This window comes from Pituophis catenifer, unplaced genomic scaffold, assembly GCF_029215685.1.
Source record: "Pituophis catenifer annectens isolate HBS135680 unplaced genomic scaffold, rPitCat1.0.hap2 SCAF_2, whole genome shotgun sequence".
NCBI lineage: Eukaryota > Metazoa > Chordata > Lepidosauria > Squamata > Colubridae > Pituophis > Pituophis catenifer.
In genome coordinates this window covers 16,595,210-16,609,736 of record NW_027256882.1, presented here as the reverse complement: position 1 = coordinate 16,609,736, position 14,527 = coordinate 16,595,210, and the positions used below count along the sequence as shown (strand labels likewise).

Below are 14,527 nucleotides of genomic sequence, written 5' to 3'. Positions count from 1 at the left end.
TATTTAGAGGAGGGATTAAGGGGATGGTAAAATATTATATAATCTGTTATGAATTAGGCTTTTGTTGTGAGGAAGTCATGGGGGGGATGGGTGGTGAGGGGGGGTTAGGGAGGAGGGGGGAGAAAAATGTGGGGAAAAATTTGTATTTGAAAACTTTTTCAATTAAAAAAAAAAAAAGAAAGGAGAGAATGTCCACAACAACCTTTAATTTGCCAGGGACCCAAATGTCCAGCTTGCCGTTATCAGTATATTGTTGACTCTCCATCCCATAGTGACTGGTGTGCTCACTTAATGGCCCTATGTATTCAACTTCCCACTTCCTGCTTCAGAGATGATGGAGACACTCAGCAAACTGCACTTCAGGACATCTGTTGCGTTATCCCCACTCCTGCAGCTTTCACAAGGACTTGAAACTAATCCTCCTGGTTAAGATAGGGGTTTTCCTGCTGCCTCTTTGAAGCACAACCAGCTGCAAAAAAACCCTGCCCAAGTTTAACCAGCAGTGAAATCCTCTGAAGTCTGCTACCGGTTCTATGAGTCTGCTACCTGAGGCGCACCCGTGTGGCACTAAAATAGGAACATTTTGAAGCCTTCCAAGTCTGCAAAGGTAAGTAGAACAGCAGGGAGAGGGGGGGAGACCTCTGTGCCATGCAATTTAGATTATTTATTTATTTATTTATTTATTTATTAATTTGTATACCACCCTTCTCCAACAGGACTCAGGGCGGTGAACAGCCACGGTAAAAACATAACATATAAAATTTAAAAGCAATTTAAAAAACATTAAAAGATTTTGGCCATCAATTTAAAATAACCCAGTTAAAACCAATTATAAATTTAAAACCGCAAGGATGGGATTAACTAGGAAGCAGGAAATCCAATGATTCTAGCTAATATAAATCACATATCACAGCTGTTCGTCACCCAGCTGATTGTCGGAAATACCAGTTCGCCCGAACAGGTAGCATTTTTAACTACCGATTCAGGAGAACCGGTCTGAACCAGTAGCATTTCAACCCTGAGTTTAACCAGTTGGAGATCATTTGGTTAGTCTTGCAAAAGAACAAAGCCAGATGCATCAGGTCCAACAGCCATCTTTGTTTGAAGGTTGTCAGAAAAGCAACAGATAGAGATGACCCAGAGAACTTGTTAAAGTTTTTCCAGATGCAGATAGCCATTGCTGCTTTCCAAGGGCTCTTAGAGAAGTGGCTGGCCTAAATTCACTAAGGTGGCTTTGTGCCCAATGCAGGATTAGAACTCATGGTTTCCCAATGCTTTAACCACTACACCAAACTGGCTCAGGTGATATCTAAATATAAATCTTGTATACCAGTCACCTCACCAATGGCTGCATTCACACTGGTTTTCTGAGGTTGAACCTGTTGGCTGATGAGTCAGTGAATTATGTAAACTGAGAAGTATATTTATTCAGTGGAGACAAACTGAATAATAGTTGATAACTGAAATAAGTTGATTTTTTTTTTCCTGTAAGGAACATATTTACACAATTTACTTCACCAGGCCAGGTAAATGTTCTCTCAGCAACCCTGAGGGGGAAAAACAGATCTAGGTACAGCCTCCTGAAAAACTGGACCAAACCATTGATGACAATAGCCACCTCTCCTCTTTTTCCCTGGGCTCTCCCCCGGGGTCAATCCACAAGCCCATTTCTGAGTAAGATGCTTCCTCCCCTTTGGACACAATGAGGCTTCAGTGCAAGATGGCAGATAACCCCTTGCTAAAATTTTTGGAGCCCACCCCTGGATAAGAGCAACCTTGTTTCACATAAACTGGATGTTCAAAAGCAATATCTGAAGCCCAGAGCCACAAAGGAGCCAGGCCTAGTGAGTAGAAGCCAAAAACCATACATTAGAACCACTTTCATATAGCAAACCTGGAATATGGGCCATTCTCAGGATGGAATTGCTCATCCCCCTAAACTGCTCCCCCTCACCGAAATCCCAGTTCTTCTTTCTAAGCCAAAGTGTACTTATTGATGTGCCCTCCTCCAGTTAAGAACAATAATCCCTCATCAATCCACCCAGATAAACTCAGAACACAGGAACTCCCAGATCCACCTTCCAAGCACGTGGTGGTCTTTTGAGGGTGATGGGCACACAGAACCTCAGAGATAGGAATGTCAGAAAGATCCCACCCCATCAAGTGTATCCACACAACCAGAGGGAGGCCATCAGGTCCCCCAAAACCAGTTTGTTGGAGGGTGTGGCAAGAAATCAGATGGCACCATCCACCATTATGTTATCCCCCCCTTTTTTTTTAAATCAATGTTTTTGCTTTTCCTGAATTACCTGGTGATTTGTATTTTCAAGGTGGGCAAAGAAGCCCCTTTGCAAAGGTAAAAGTATTTTATTTACAAAGTTGGGGACTTTATCTAACAAACACACTATTTATTTCAAGAAAAATCATTGTCCCACTTAGGCATGGAGAGGAACTGGAACCATTTTCTAGGTGTGGCCTGTTGGGAGATGTAGAGAGTTGAAATTTCTCTGTCTCACATTTCTTCATTTCTTCTTGTTGTAAGTTGCTCCCTTGTATTCAGATCCGGCCTCAGAAGGATAATGTAGCACTTGGGGATGAAGATGCAGCCAAGCAACCCAGCACTAGAGGACAAAATAGAGAAGACCTGAACAGCCACCATATATTTCCCTTTGGTGCTCAGGTAGGTGGGTACAAAACTCACCCAGACACTGCAGAAGACCAGCATGCTGAAGGTGATCAGCTTGGCTTCATTGAAGGCTCCAGGCAGATTCCTGGCCAGGAAAGCCACAGTGAAACAGATAGCAGCCAAGAAGCCCATATAGCAAAGGCTGATGTAGAACATGACAACAGAGCCTTCATTGCATTGCAGAATGATATGTCCAACCTGGGAGTGGAAGTCAGAATCAGGGAATGGGGGAGAAACTCCAAGCCAAATGGAACAGATGATAATTTGGACAGTAGAACAAGAAAGGATAATGGAGTTGGCCAAACTCTTCCCCAACCATCTCTTCACTTGGTTTCCTGGTTTTGTGGCCAAGAAAGCCAGCACCACCGTGATTGTTTTGGCCAAGAGAGAAGAAATGGCAACTGAGAAAGTGATGCTGAAAAGTGTTTGTCGGAGAAGGCAGGTGACTTTCTTTGGTTGACCAAGAAAGAGAAAGGGAGACAAGAAGCAAAGCAGGATGGAGACCAGGAGGATGTAAGAGAGATCCCGGTTGTTGGCTTTGACAATGGGAGTTTCTCGGTATTTAAGGAATATCATTAAAACAAGTCCTGTAAATAGGAACAGAAGTAGCGCAAAGGACACCAGGATAAAGCCCAGATTCTCTTCATAAAACAGGAAGGTTATACTTTTGGGGATACATTGGACTCATTCCTCATTTGGATATGTATCATCTGGACACTTGGTGCATTTTTCTGTATCTGAGAAAAGCAAAAACCAGCGTTTCTTGTGCCAAACCTTCATAAGAAACTACATTATCAGAGGTAAATTATGAAGCAGTTAATCTTCTATGCCAACATCCTGAGTCCTCTTAAATAGCACTTTATAATATACTAGACTCAAAGGGTGTCTACTGTATCTTGTGAAATCTAGTTGGCTGGCAGATTATAAAAGTTACAGGGGAGGGGCGGGGGGTAGCTTTTATTATTAAAGAAGGTCTGAGACCGAGGGAGGCCACCGTTCCTCAGACGGCCGGCTGTGAATCCCTTTTTGTGAAATGGGGTCATGGGGTTCAGATGGGTTTGCTGATCATGTACCTGGCTCCCTGCCACATGGCAACAGCTCTGCCCGAGCTACTCAATGTCATCGCCACGGTGGCGGTTGATACCCCTAGGCTTATGGTCATGGGGGATTTCAACCTGCTGTCCGTGGGTGAAACGTCTGAGGTGGCTCGGGAGTTCATGGCTTCCATGACAGCTATGGACCTGACCCAGTTAATTAATGGCCCTACCCACACGGGGGGAAACACGCTGGCTCTGGTTTTTGTCTCTGGACAGTGGTTGAGGGATCTTGAGATAGGGGATATAGTTACCGAACCCTTGTCATGGTCAGATCACTCTCTCCTTCGTCTCAACCTTCGAACCACTGCACCCCACCGCAGGGAGGCAGAGCCGGTAAGATGGTTCCGCCCCAGGCGCCTGATGGAACCTGACAGATTCCAGATGGAGCTTGGGCCATTTCCTGAGGCTCTGGCACACGCCTCAACTGGAGACCTAGTGGCCACCTGGGATAGGGCAACTGCTGGAGCTCTGGATCGGGTCGTGCCTTTGTGGCCTCTGACCCGGCGCCGATCTCAATTGGCTCCTTGGTTTACCGAGGAGCTGAGGGAGTTGAAGCACCGGAAAAGATGCCTAGAGAGTAGTTGGAGGGCCAGCCTTTCTGAATCTGACTGGACACTAATAAGATCCCATATTAGGAATTACCTAGTGGCGATAAAAGCAGAGAAATGTAGCTATTTTGCTGCTCTTATTGCATCATCAGATAACCGCCCAGCCGCCCTCTTTAGGGTGACCCGCTCCCTGTTCCACCAGGAAGTGCGGGAGGACTCCTTGGAGGGTAGAGTCGAGGATTTTGTTCAGTATCTGTATGACAAAATCACTCAGATTCGGGAAGATTTGGACTCCGACTGGGTACTCCAGGGGATTATAAATGCTTCCTTGGGTGAGGGTGACTTTCCCGCCGCCTTGAAAGAGGCGGTGGTGAGGCCTCTCCTCAAGAAGCCTTCCCTGGACCTGGCAATGTTGGTAAACTATCATCCGGTCTCCAACCTTTGCTTTGTGGCGAAGGTTGTTGAGAGTGTGGTTGTGCAACAGCTCCCCTGGATGAAATGTCATATCTGGATCCATTCCAGTCGGGCTTCAGGCCCAGGTACAGCACGGAAACGGCATTGGTCCCATTGGTTGATGATCTCTGGAGGGCTCAGGACAGGGGGTGCTCCTCTGTCCTGGTCCTGTTAGATCTCTCAGTGGCTTTTGATACCATCGACCATGGTATCATGCTGCACTGGTTGGAAGAGTTAGGGGTGGGAGGCACTGTGTTGCAGTGGTTCTCCTTTCTCTCTGACCGGTCACAGTCTGTGTTGACATGGGGGCAGAGGTTGACCCCGGGGCCCCTCATATGTGGGGTGCCGCAAGGGTGGGTCCTCTCACCCCTCCTGTTCAACATTTATGTGAAGCCGCTGGGTGAGATCATCTGTGGTTTCGGGGTGAAGTACCACCAGTATGCTGACGACACCCAGCTGTACATCTCCACCCCAGACCACCCCAACAATGCCCTTGAAGTGATGTCCTGGTGCCTGGAGGCCATGCGGATCTGGATGGGGAGGAATAGGCTCAGGCTCAACCCATCCAAGACTGAGTGGCTGTGGTTTCCGACATCCCGATATAGTCAGTTGGTGCCATCACTGACTATTGGGGGCGAATCATTGGCCCCCACGGAGAGGGCGTGCAACTTGGGCGTCCTCCTGGATTCATGGCTGTCGTTAGAAGAGCACTTGATGGCCATGACCGGGAGGATTTTTCATCAGGTTCGCCTGATCCGTCAGTTGCGTCCCTTTCTGGATCGGGACTCCTTATGCACAGTCACTCATGCCCTCGTCACCTCCCGCCTGGACTATTATAATGCTCTCTACATGGGGCTCCCCTTGAGGAGCACCCAGGGGCTCCAACTGGCGCAGAGTGCGGCCGTGCGGGTGGTAATGGGAGCGACATGGAGTTCCCATGTAACACCCCTCCTGCGCAAGCTTCACTGGCTCCCGGTGGTCTTCCGGGTGCGCTTCAAGGTTTTGGTTACCACCTTTAAAGCGCTCCATGGCTCAGGACCTGGGTACTTGCGGGACCGCCTACTACCACCAATAGCCTCCCACTGGCCGGTACGCTCCCATAGAGAGGGGGTCCTCCGGGTGCCATCGGCCAAACAATGCCGACTGGTGGCCCCCAGGGGGAGAGCCTTCTCTGTGGGAGCACCTACTATCTGGAACGAGCTCCCCCCGGAGATACGGAGGATCCCGGATCTGCGCACCTTCTGCCGCACTTTAAAGACCTTTTTATTTCACCAGGCAGGCCTGGCCTAATTTTCTCCCTCTTTTCTAAAAGATTTTTAATTTTTAAATATTTTTTAGTATTTTATATATTCAAATTTTAAAATTGGTTTTAAATTGATTGGGGTTTTAATTTCTCTGGGCCAAAACTATTTTATTTGATTTTAATTCCACTTTTAAATTTTGTATGTATGTATTTTATTGTTTGGCTGTGCACCGCCCTGAGTCCTTTGGGAGTAGGGCGGTATAGAAATAAAATAAAATAAATAAATAAATAAATAAAAGTTCTGTAAATGTAAAGTTCTTAGACTTATATACACCTTTAACTTGCAGTTGCATGAATATGATCTGGGTGAATCCAATTTCATAAAGCCAGCCTTTTTGTTGTGTATCACCTACCTTCCTGAGTGGATATGGTCCCCTTTGGACAAGGGATGCAGTCATAGCAGCAAATTGGCTCTCCTTCCCGATACCGCTTGAGAAATCCAGGATGACAATTTTCCACACATTTTGACTGAGGCAGAGACTAGGAAGGAAAACAAGGAATGACAAAGAGAATATGTTAGATTCACCATCCGTGGAAAATTGAGGTGGACATGAACATTAGCCAAGTAATCTCCAGAATTTTCTTATGCAAATATGAATTCATTTAATCAATCCAAAAAAGATGTACGAGATAGAACTAATGACATATTCTTCATTTAGTTTTTCCCTTTTGCTTCTGGCAGATCCCATTACAATAAAGGACTTTTCTACTTTATAAAGTCTGGAGGGAAGAAATTGAGAAATTCCTGTTTTCTAGTGTGGTAAGAGAGAGGCATGGATAACTCTGTCAAAATCTAGGCTGCTGAAAATCATCCCAGATTATGGACCTGCCCTTTCAAAAAATAATGTCCCCCACAATAAAATTTAACAAGATGCCTCATGAAGGAGAAAGGAGTGGAACTTGGGAAGAGATGGTGTCAGTAATTCAAAGTACAAAGGAGACATTGACAAGGCATTTCAAGGAAATTATGAACCAAATAGAGAACATGGATGGAATGCTGGGAAATATAACATAAAGGACAATGAGTGATCAAGACACCCAGGAAGAGGAGGAGCTAACTGAAAGAGTAGATGAAAAAATGGAACAGACAAAACAAATGAAACAAGGTGATAAGGAGGATACAATAATAAAAATAATAAGGATTGATGACATAAGCGAAGGGGAGAGTATTCCGAGGGAATTTAAAAAGGAACCTGAGAACCAGGAAGATTTTTATGGGAGAGAGATAGGGGCAAGAGTAGATATTTTGGAAACTAGACAATGGAGAAGGGCAGCGAAGGGAGAAATGTTTAAAATGAATACTAAGATGTGGAAGAAGACAGAAATAAAGATCCAAGAGAGGAAGGCAAGCTAAGAAACAAATAATTAAAACTTTAAAATGGGTAAGAGATGAGGGTTAGAAAGGGAATGTGTTTAAATACAGTAGTGGCATAATCAAAGTTAGAATAGGGATGGAAACTAGAGAAGGGAATTATTAAAATACACCTTTTTATATAATAAGGAGAAGTAATAATAGGGGAAATTAGAATTTGAATGATGGTAATATTAAGTATACTTAAATAATATAGTAACTGGCACAAAAATAATATATTGAACTATTGATTAAATAAATAATGAAAGATTATAATTCAATATGAATATGTGTATATTTGCTAAATGTAACACATATGATTAAAAATACTTTATTTGTATTAAAATGTATGAGATGCAGAATATGGTGATTGACATAAAAATAACATATTGAAATATTAAATAACCAAATAAGGAAGGATTATAAATTGAACAAGCAAATAATGGAAAATTTCAATTTAGCATAAATGTTTGTATTATTATTAGATATAAGCTTGCTAAAAGTTATAAATATGATTAATAATATTCTATTTGTATTAAAAGGTATGACACTTAGAATAGGGTGATTGTTATAGGAATGACACATTGAAATATTGAATGACTAAATAATGAAAGTTTATAATTTAATAAAAATATGTCTTTTATTACAAGTATTATATGTTAAATGAAACAAATATGATTCATACTATTTTATTTGCATCAAAATGTATGACACTCAGGTACCACACTGTTGACACATTGATATTTTTGTAAAATTTTAAAAAAAACTTATTAAAAAAAAAGACAATGTCCCCAACCAGGACAAACTGAACTCTTAAGTCCAATACTTATTACCCAATGGGACCACCAGGACCCTCATTCACTCTTATTTATTTATTATTATTTATTTATTTATTATTTAAATTTCTATACCGCCCTTCTCCTTTCGGACTCAGGGCGGTGAACAGCCAAAATAAAACATTTATACATAAAGTACGATTAAAAATAGATTTAAAATAATTAAATTTGGCCCATAGTTTAAAATTTATCAATTTAAAATCCATATCAAAATTTAAAATCAACCATAAAATCATAAAATCAAGAGAGACCAGCTAACTGAAAGAGATGAGTTTTTAGGGCCCGACGAAAAGTCCGGAGGTCGGAGATCACTTGTATCTCTGGGGGTAGATTGTTCCAAAGGGTAGGTGCCATCACAGAGAAGGCTCTCCTCCTGGGGGTCGCCAGCCGGCATTGTCTAGCTGACGGCACCCTGAGGAGACCCTCTCTGTGGGAGCGAACTGGCCGGTGGGAGGCTACTGGTGGCAGAAGGCGGTCCCGTAAGTACCCTGGCCCTAAGCCATGGAGCGCTTTAAAGGTGATCACCAACACCTTGAAGCGCACCCGGAAGTCCACCGGAAGCCAATGCAGCTCACGCAGGAGAGGAGTCACATGGGAGCACCCCGTCGCTCCCATAATCCCCCACGCAGCCGCATTCTGTACCAGTTGGAGCCTCCGGGTGTACCCCAAGGGGAGCCCCATGTAGAGAGTGTTACAATAGTCCAGACGAGAGGTGACGAGTGCTTGAGTGACTGTGCGTAGGGAGTCCCGATCCAGAAAGGGGCGCAACTGGCGTATCAGGCGAACCTGATAAAAAGCCCCCCTGGCCACGGCCATCATATGCCCTTCTAAAGACAGCCGTGCGTCCAGGAGGACGCCCAAGTTGCGGGCCCTTTCCGTGGGGGCCAGTGATTCGCCCCCAATAACCAGCGATGGCGTCAGCTGGCTATACCGGGACGCCGGCAGCCACAGCCACTCAGTCTTGGAAGGGTTGAGTCGAAGCCTGTTTCTCCCCATCCAGACCCGCACGGCCTCCAGGCACTGGGACATCACTTCCAAGGCATCATTGGGATGGTCTGGGGTGGAGATGTTGACTCTTGATTCAATTTTATTGGAAACCAGTCCAAACCTCAGCTCTGGTACTAGTCAACAGAACTGTCCTCTTCTTTGTGATTTAAGGACAAGGATTACAGTGGTGGGATTCAGCCAGTTCGGACCACTTTGGGAGGACCGGTTGTTAAATTTCTGAGCAGTTGGGCAAACTGGTTTTTGGAAGAAATCATTAGGGCAGAGAACCAGTTGTTAAATTATTGGAATCCCACCACTGGGCTATTAGCAATATAATTGACAGCACGTCCTTATTCTCACTAGCTTAATGGAATTACTAAATTATACGTGGTCCATGGTCTGAATCCTAAAGAAAAATGACTTAGCAACAAATGTTGGATATTGCTGAGTAAGTTTAGAAACTGTTCCATATTATAGCATCTGAAGGACCCTGTTGTGAATAGTACTAAAGCCACCAAACAAACCTTAGAAAACTATGAGCTTTCTACTCCCCACACTGAATTCTCAGTGAAGGTCATCCTCCATGGTGACTAAGCATAGACTACTTGAAATGGATCATAAGGCTCTGGAAAACAGAGAAACACAGCAATATTCAACCCACCCTGTTGCTCAACTTTAGCTGTGACACAGTATCTTGATCAATAATAAGTCTTTATCTTTCAAATCTTCCCACTTTCATTTGGATGGTAGGTTTCATGGTGAAGAACACCAAGATCATGATGTCTAAATCTGCTGCTACATCTCCATGTTGGTCCAAGTACAGTTTCAGATGAGAAAGATTGCAAAATTCATTCTTCTCCAGAAATGGATGAAACTAGAAGGAAAATATCCAGAAATTGAAAAAGCTGAAACCTTGATTTCATATCCCATGTGGTCTTTTCACATTTGAACTCTCTTCTGCAGTTCACTAACCTCCAAATATTCTAATTTTGGAGAACAAGTGTTGTCAATATCTTCATAAGTGAATGAGAAATTTTCAGCAAAATTTGAATTGACAAATTAGAGAAAATATAATTGATATAAGTGATCATTCTACAAAAGGAAAGAAACAAATCTAACTTTTAGCCACTAGCATTTGACAAAGTATGGTATTTCGTATAAGAACATAAATGATACACCTGAAGAAGGATGACCAAATGTGAAAAGAATATTTCTGAAAATGATATCAAAATAGTTGATTGTAAATTAAATGTGAATGGGCAGTAAGATTCTCATGGAAAGAAGGCCAATACATCCGTAAGAATCGCAGGACGTGGGAAATGCAAACACAATCAAGGTACGTTCTTCCATATGTGGTGGTCGTGTACAGAAGCCAGGGAAGTATAGGATCAGAAAAAAAAATGCTGAGAAAAAAATTATGAATTCAGTTAAAACCAGAATTACTTCTACTAGGGATAATAAGAGGAAACTACAGTAAGAAAATTCAATATATTACTAATTACTAATTAGCCAGAATTACTTATGCGCAAAACTGGAAACAGGACAGCGCACCCTCCAAGAGAATGGTGATCAGGTGAGGTTGAGAAGGTTCGCTTCCTCCTCCTTGGGATTCCTTCTCAAAAAGAATTTAATTTGATGGATTGTCTTTATGACCTCATACCTGCCAGGGCTGCAGCCTTGAAACCCCTAATGTCTCTTTGGTCTCCTTCATTCTCCCCCTGGATCTGCAGGAATATGCAGCATTCAAGGCATGGGCCAGAGTCATAACAATACTGTAGATATTCTCGCTATTAAAGATAATGCTCCTCTTTCTTCTTACTTGGTTCTCCAGTGGTGCTTTCTGAGTGCATCTTCTCCGGCCTTTGGCAGAAAAGATGTGTTTTGAAACAGAACAGTGAAAATACTCATCTTGAAACCGAGGATCTATCAAGAGAACAAGGTCATCATAAGTTGGCCTTTCTTTCCGCTGAAATTCAAAGGAGAAGATACTATGGACATGTTTGAGAAGTCTGTTCGTAAGTCTTAGCACTTGCCCCAAACCGATGGTGATCCAGACTTTCCCTTCAATGGGTCCTGGCAAAACTTCAAGTATTAAATGGAAAGGAAGGATTCTCTCCCAAGTGGTATCATATTCTAGGAAGTGAACAAAGACATTGATTTGTCTCCACCTACAGAGGGCTTCCCTGAGAGGTGCTGTATCTCCAGTCATTGAGAATCGTTGTGATATAACAACACAAATTCCATTCCTGACAAGCATAGGAGTAAAAGTCCTCATAAAATTCTCTCCATTTTCTGTGTCTGAAGCAAAGAGACCAATCAAGGTCCATCTGAAATGGAGGAGCAGTTGGACAATTCCTAGGTAGTGGAACCCTTCTTTGGGAAACATTCGGTAGGAAAAGGGGAATTGACTTTTATCACTCAGAGCCGCTGAAGCAGTTCTATAACTGATCTGAGAAAGCAATGAAGAATCCTGGGTGATTGGATCAAGTCCAAAACATTAGCTTTTAAGAAATCAAAGTTAGTGCTCATGAACATATTAGAATAGTTTATTGTTCATTAGCTGTTAGGCCCTATCAGGATACAGAATATGAAAGAGAAAACATTAACAAGAAGGTTCATAAAAATAGAATAAAGCAAACATATTACCCAAAAAGAACAAGAATAAAGTGTTCAAATCACTTTTCTGTATCATCCCTACAATTTACCACGGACTCACATCTGTGCATGTCAACCTATCTGTATTGTTCCACTTGTTGTTAGTTGCGAAGTTGTGTCCAACTCATCGCAACCCCATGGACAATGTTCCTCCAGGCTTTCCTGTCCTCTAACATCCCCCGGAGACCACTGACTGCTTCAGTGACTCCATCCAGCCACCTCGTTCTCTGTCGTCCGTTCTTCTTTTGCCCTCAATCTTTCCCAGCATTAGGCTCTTGTCCAGTGATTTTCTTCCACTAGAGGGCAGAATTACATGCTATTCTTTTTTATTTTGAAAATATGTTGTTTTAATATCCTAAGACCATGATGGCGAACCTATGGCACGCGTGCAACAGGTGGCACGTGGAGCCATGTTGCCTGGCATGCACAGTGGTGCCCATTCCTCTTCCATGTTTCTGGAACATGAATGAGCACCGGCCAGCTAGTCTTCTGGTTACTGGCGTGCATGCACGTGCGACGATCAGCAGGACTTCAGGTATGAGACTGTGCCAGAAACCAGAAGATCAACTGGCCAGCTGATCGTCCCACACACATGCTCACCAGTAACCAGAAGACTAGGTGGCTGATGCAAATGCATGCACCAGAAACCAGAAGTTTATTTCACGGCACACGCATGTCCACTGGGCAGCTTCTCTTAGCACATATGGGCACCGGCCATGCCATTGACAGCCGCTTCCTGGGATCCAGGTTGGAGGCCGTTTGTGCCAGCAAACCAGCGCTGCCTCTTTGCCTGCGCTGCTGTCTCCACTCGAGGTTTACCTTTGGGGGGGGGAGAAAGAAGGGAATGCTCATTGCAGAGGTGGCAGCAACTCCTCCTCCCCCTGCCAGCTTCGCTGTAAATCTCGGGGTTTGCCTTGGGGGGGGGAGAAAGGTCCTGGTTGGTGGCAAATACTCTTTGCAGACACAGCTGCAGCTCCTCCTTCTCCTCCCACTACCAGCCTCACTGTAAATCTCAGGGTTTGCCTTATCGGGGTGGGGGGTGGGGAGAAAGGTCCTGGTGGGAGGGATGTTTGTGGTACCAGTGACTGCAGCCACACTCCGGAAAAGCCCCATTGAGATTCAAATAATAGATGTCTTAAAGGCATCTGCTTGTTGAAGGAAATACAACCATGTCCATTATTGGGGTTTGATTAAATATGAAAGATTTATATTTCTGTCTCTTCTAACATATGGAATTTTGGGAGTCTGACAGTTTCCATAACTTTAATGTAACACCCAGTGGTGGGCTTCAACCAGTTTAACGATTGGTTTGGTGAGTGCGTGCTTGGCATACGCACAGAGCATTCAAAAACCACCCATTTTAAACTCTAAAACCTACCTTCTAATGCAGTGCTGGTGGGCAAAACAATAGAGGCACGGCAATCTGTTGTGCCACAAGAATAAGCTGAGCTGAAAAAGAAGGAAATATAGGACAGAATAGGGCAGGGGCAGGTGGGCGGAGTCAACTGATCACCGGAACTGCCTGTTCATCTGAACTTGTCCGAAACAGCTGAAGCCCACCCCTGGTAACACCAATAATTCTATGCCCTGATCTTAGGCAAAGAAGAAATTATAAATTCCAACTTAGGCTCTCAGGGCACAACTGAAGACCTTTTAGCCACCCAAAAGATGATATGTTGGATTTCTTTTAGTAGTGATATATTTTAACTCCCAAATGTTACCTCTATAAGAGCATGGTGATAACCTTGACATTATATACATCAATATATGGGGCTAATGAAGCTGGACAGCTATAAAATGTAAGACGTAAATTCACTTATGCCCTAGGTCTGTGTGAGCTCCTTTGTTGATAAGCAAGCCAAATGCAGAAAAAATACTCCTGTGTAAAGAAGGGTATTTGCTTGTTTTATCAGCTCACCACACAACAGCAATCTATGGGTATGATGCCATTTTTTTAAGATGATAATTCTTGATTTTGATTACTTTAATAGCCATAGAATTATTGTAAGAGTGGGAGCCAAGTCTTCTTAACAGCCTACACAACCCAACGTTCAAGTATGATAATATCAAATTGTCAGTATCTTAGAAAGTGTTGTAAGTATTTAGAGTGCTAGGATGTAGATCGGAATCACAGGATGTAGGCACCTATTTTCAGATGGCATATCTGGAAGGCAGGAAGAAGGCAAGTATGGATCCCACCCCACCCCAGCAGTTCACAGAGTATATCTGTAGTTACGCAATGATGAAAAGCAGTTTTTGAATGACATAGAGAAGTTATGACTGGCTCTATATCTCACCTACTATAATCCCACTCACTTTACCAGTTCATAGAAGAAATACACAAGCATACCTGTGGAACTTTGTAGGGGCCTACTAATGTTGACATCTGCATGGAGATGTCCCTTTTAGCTCCATCAAGAACACCCAGAAGGTTGTCTTTCCTTCCGCAGCTGTAGTTGGGAACATTGGTTTCTCCGGTAGAGAGCATGTCCAGCAAGGCATCTGAAGTACCAAATGTATTCAAATAGTTATCATGGATGTTGTAGCCAAGAGTGAGATTTTGCACGAACTGGAATTTCTTGTTGATTAGTTGAATGGTAAAAATATAGGA

The 14,527-nt window shown here is 43.4% G+C and overlaps 1 pseudogene; it reads right to left on the bottom strand.

Annotated features, from left to right (window-relative positions):
- Nucleotides 1-2,512: 2,512 nt before the first annotated feature.
- LOC139309910 (vomeronasal type-2 receptor 26-like) lies at nt 2,513-14,518 on the bottom strand (annotated as a pseudogene).
- Nucleotides 14,519-14,527: the final 9 nt, after the last annotated feature.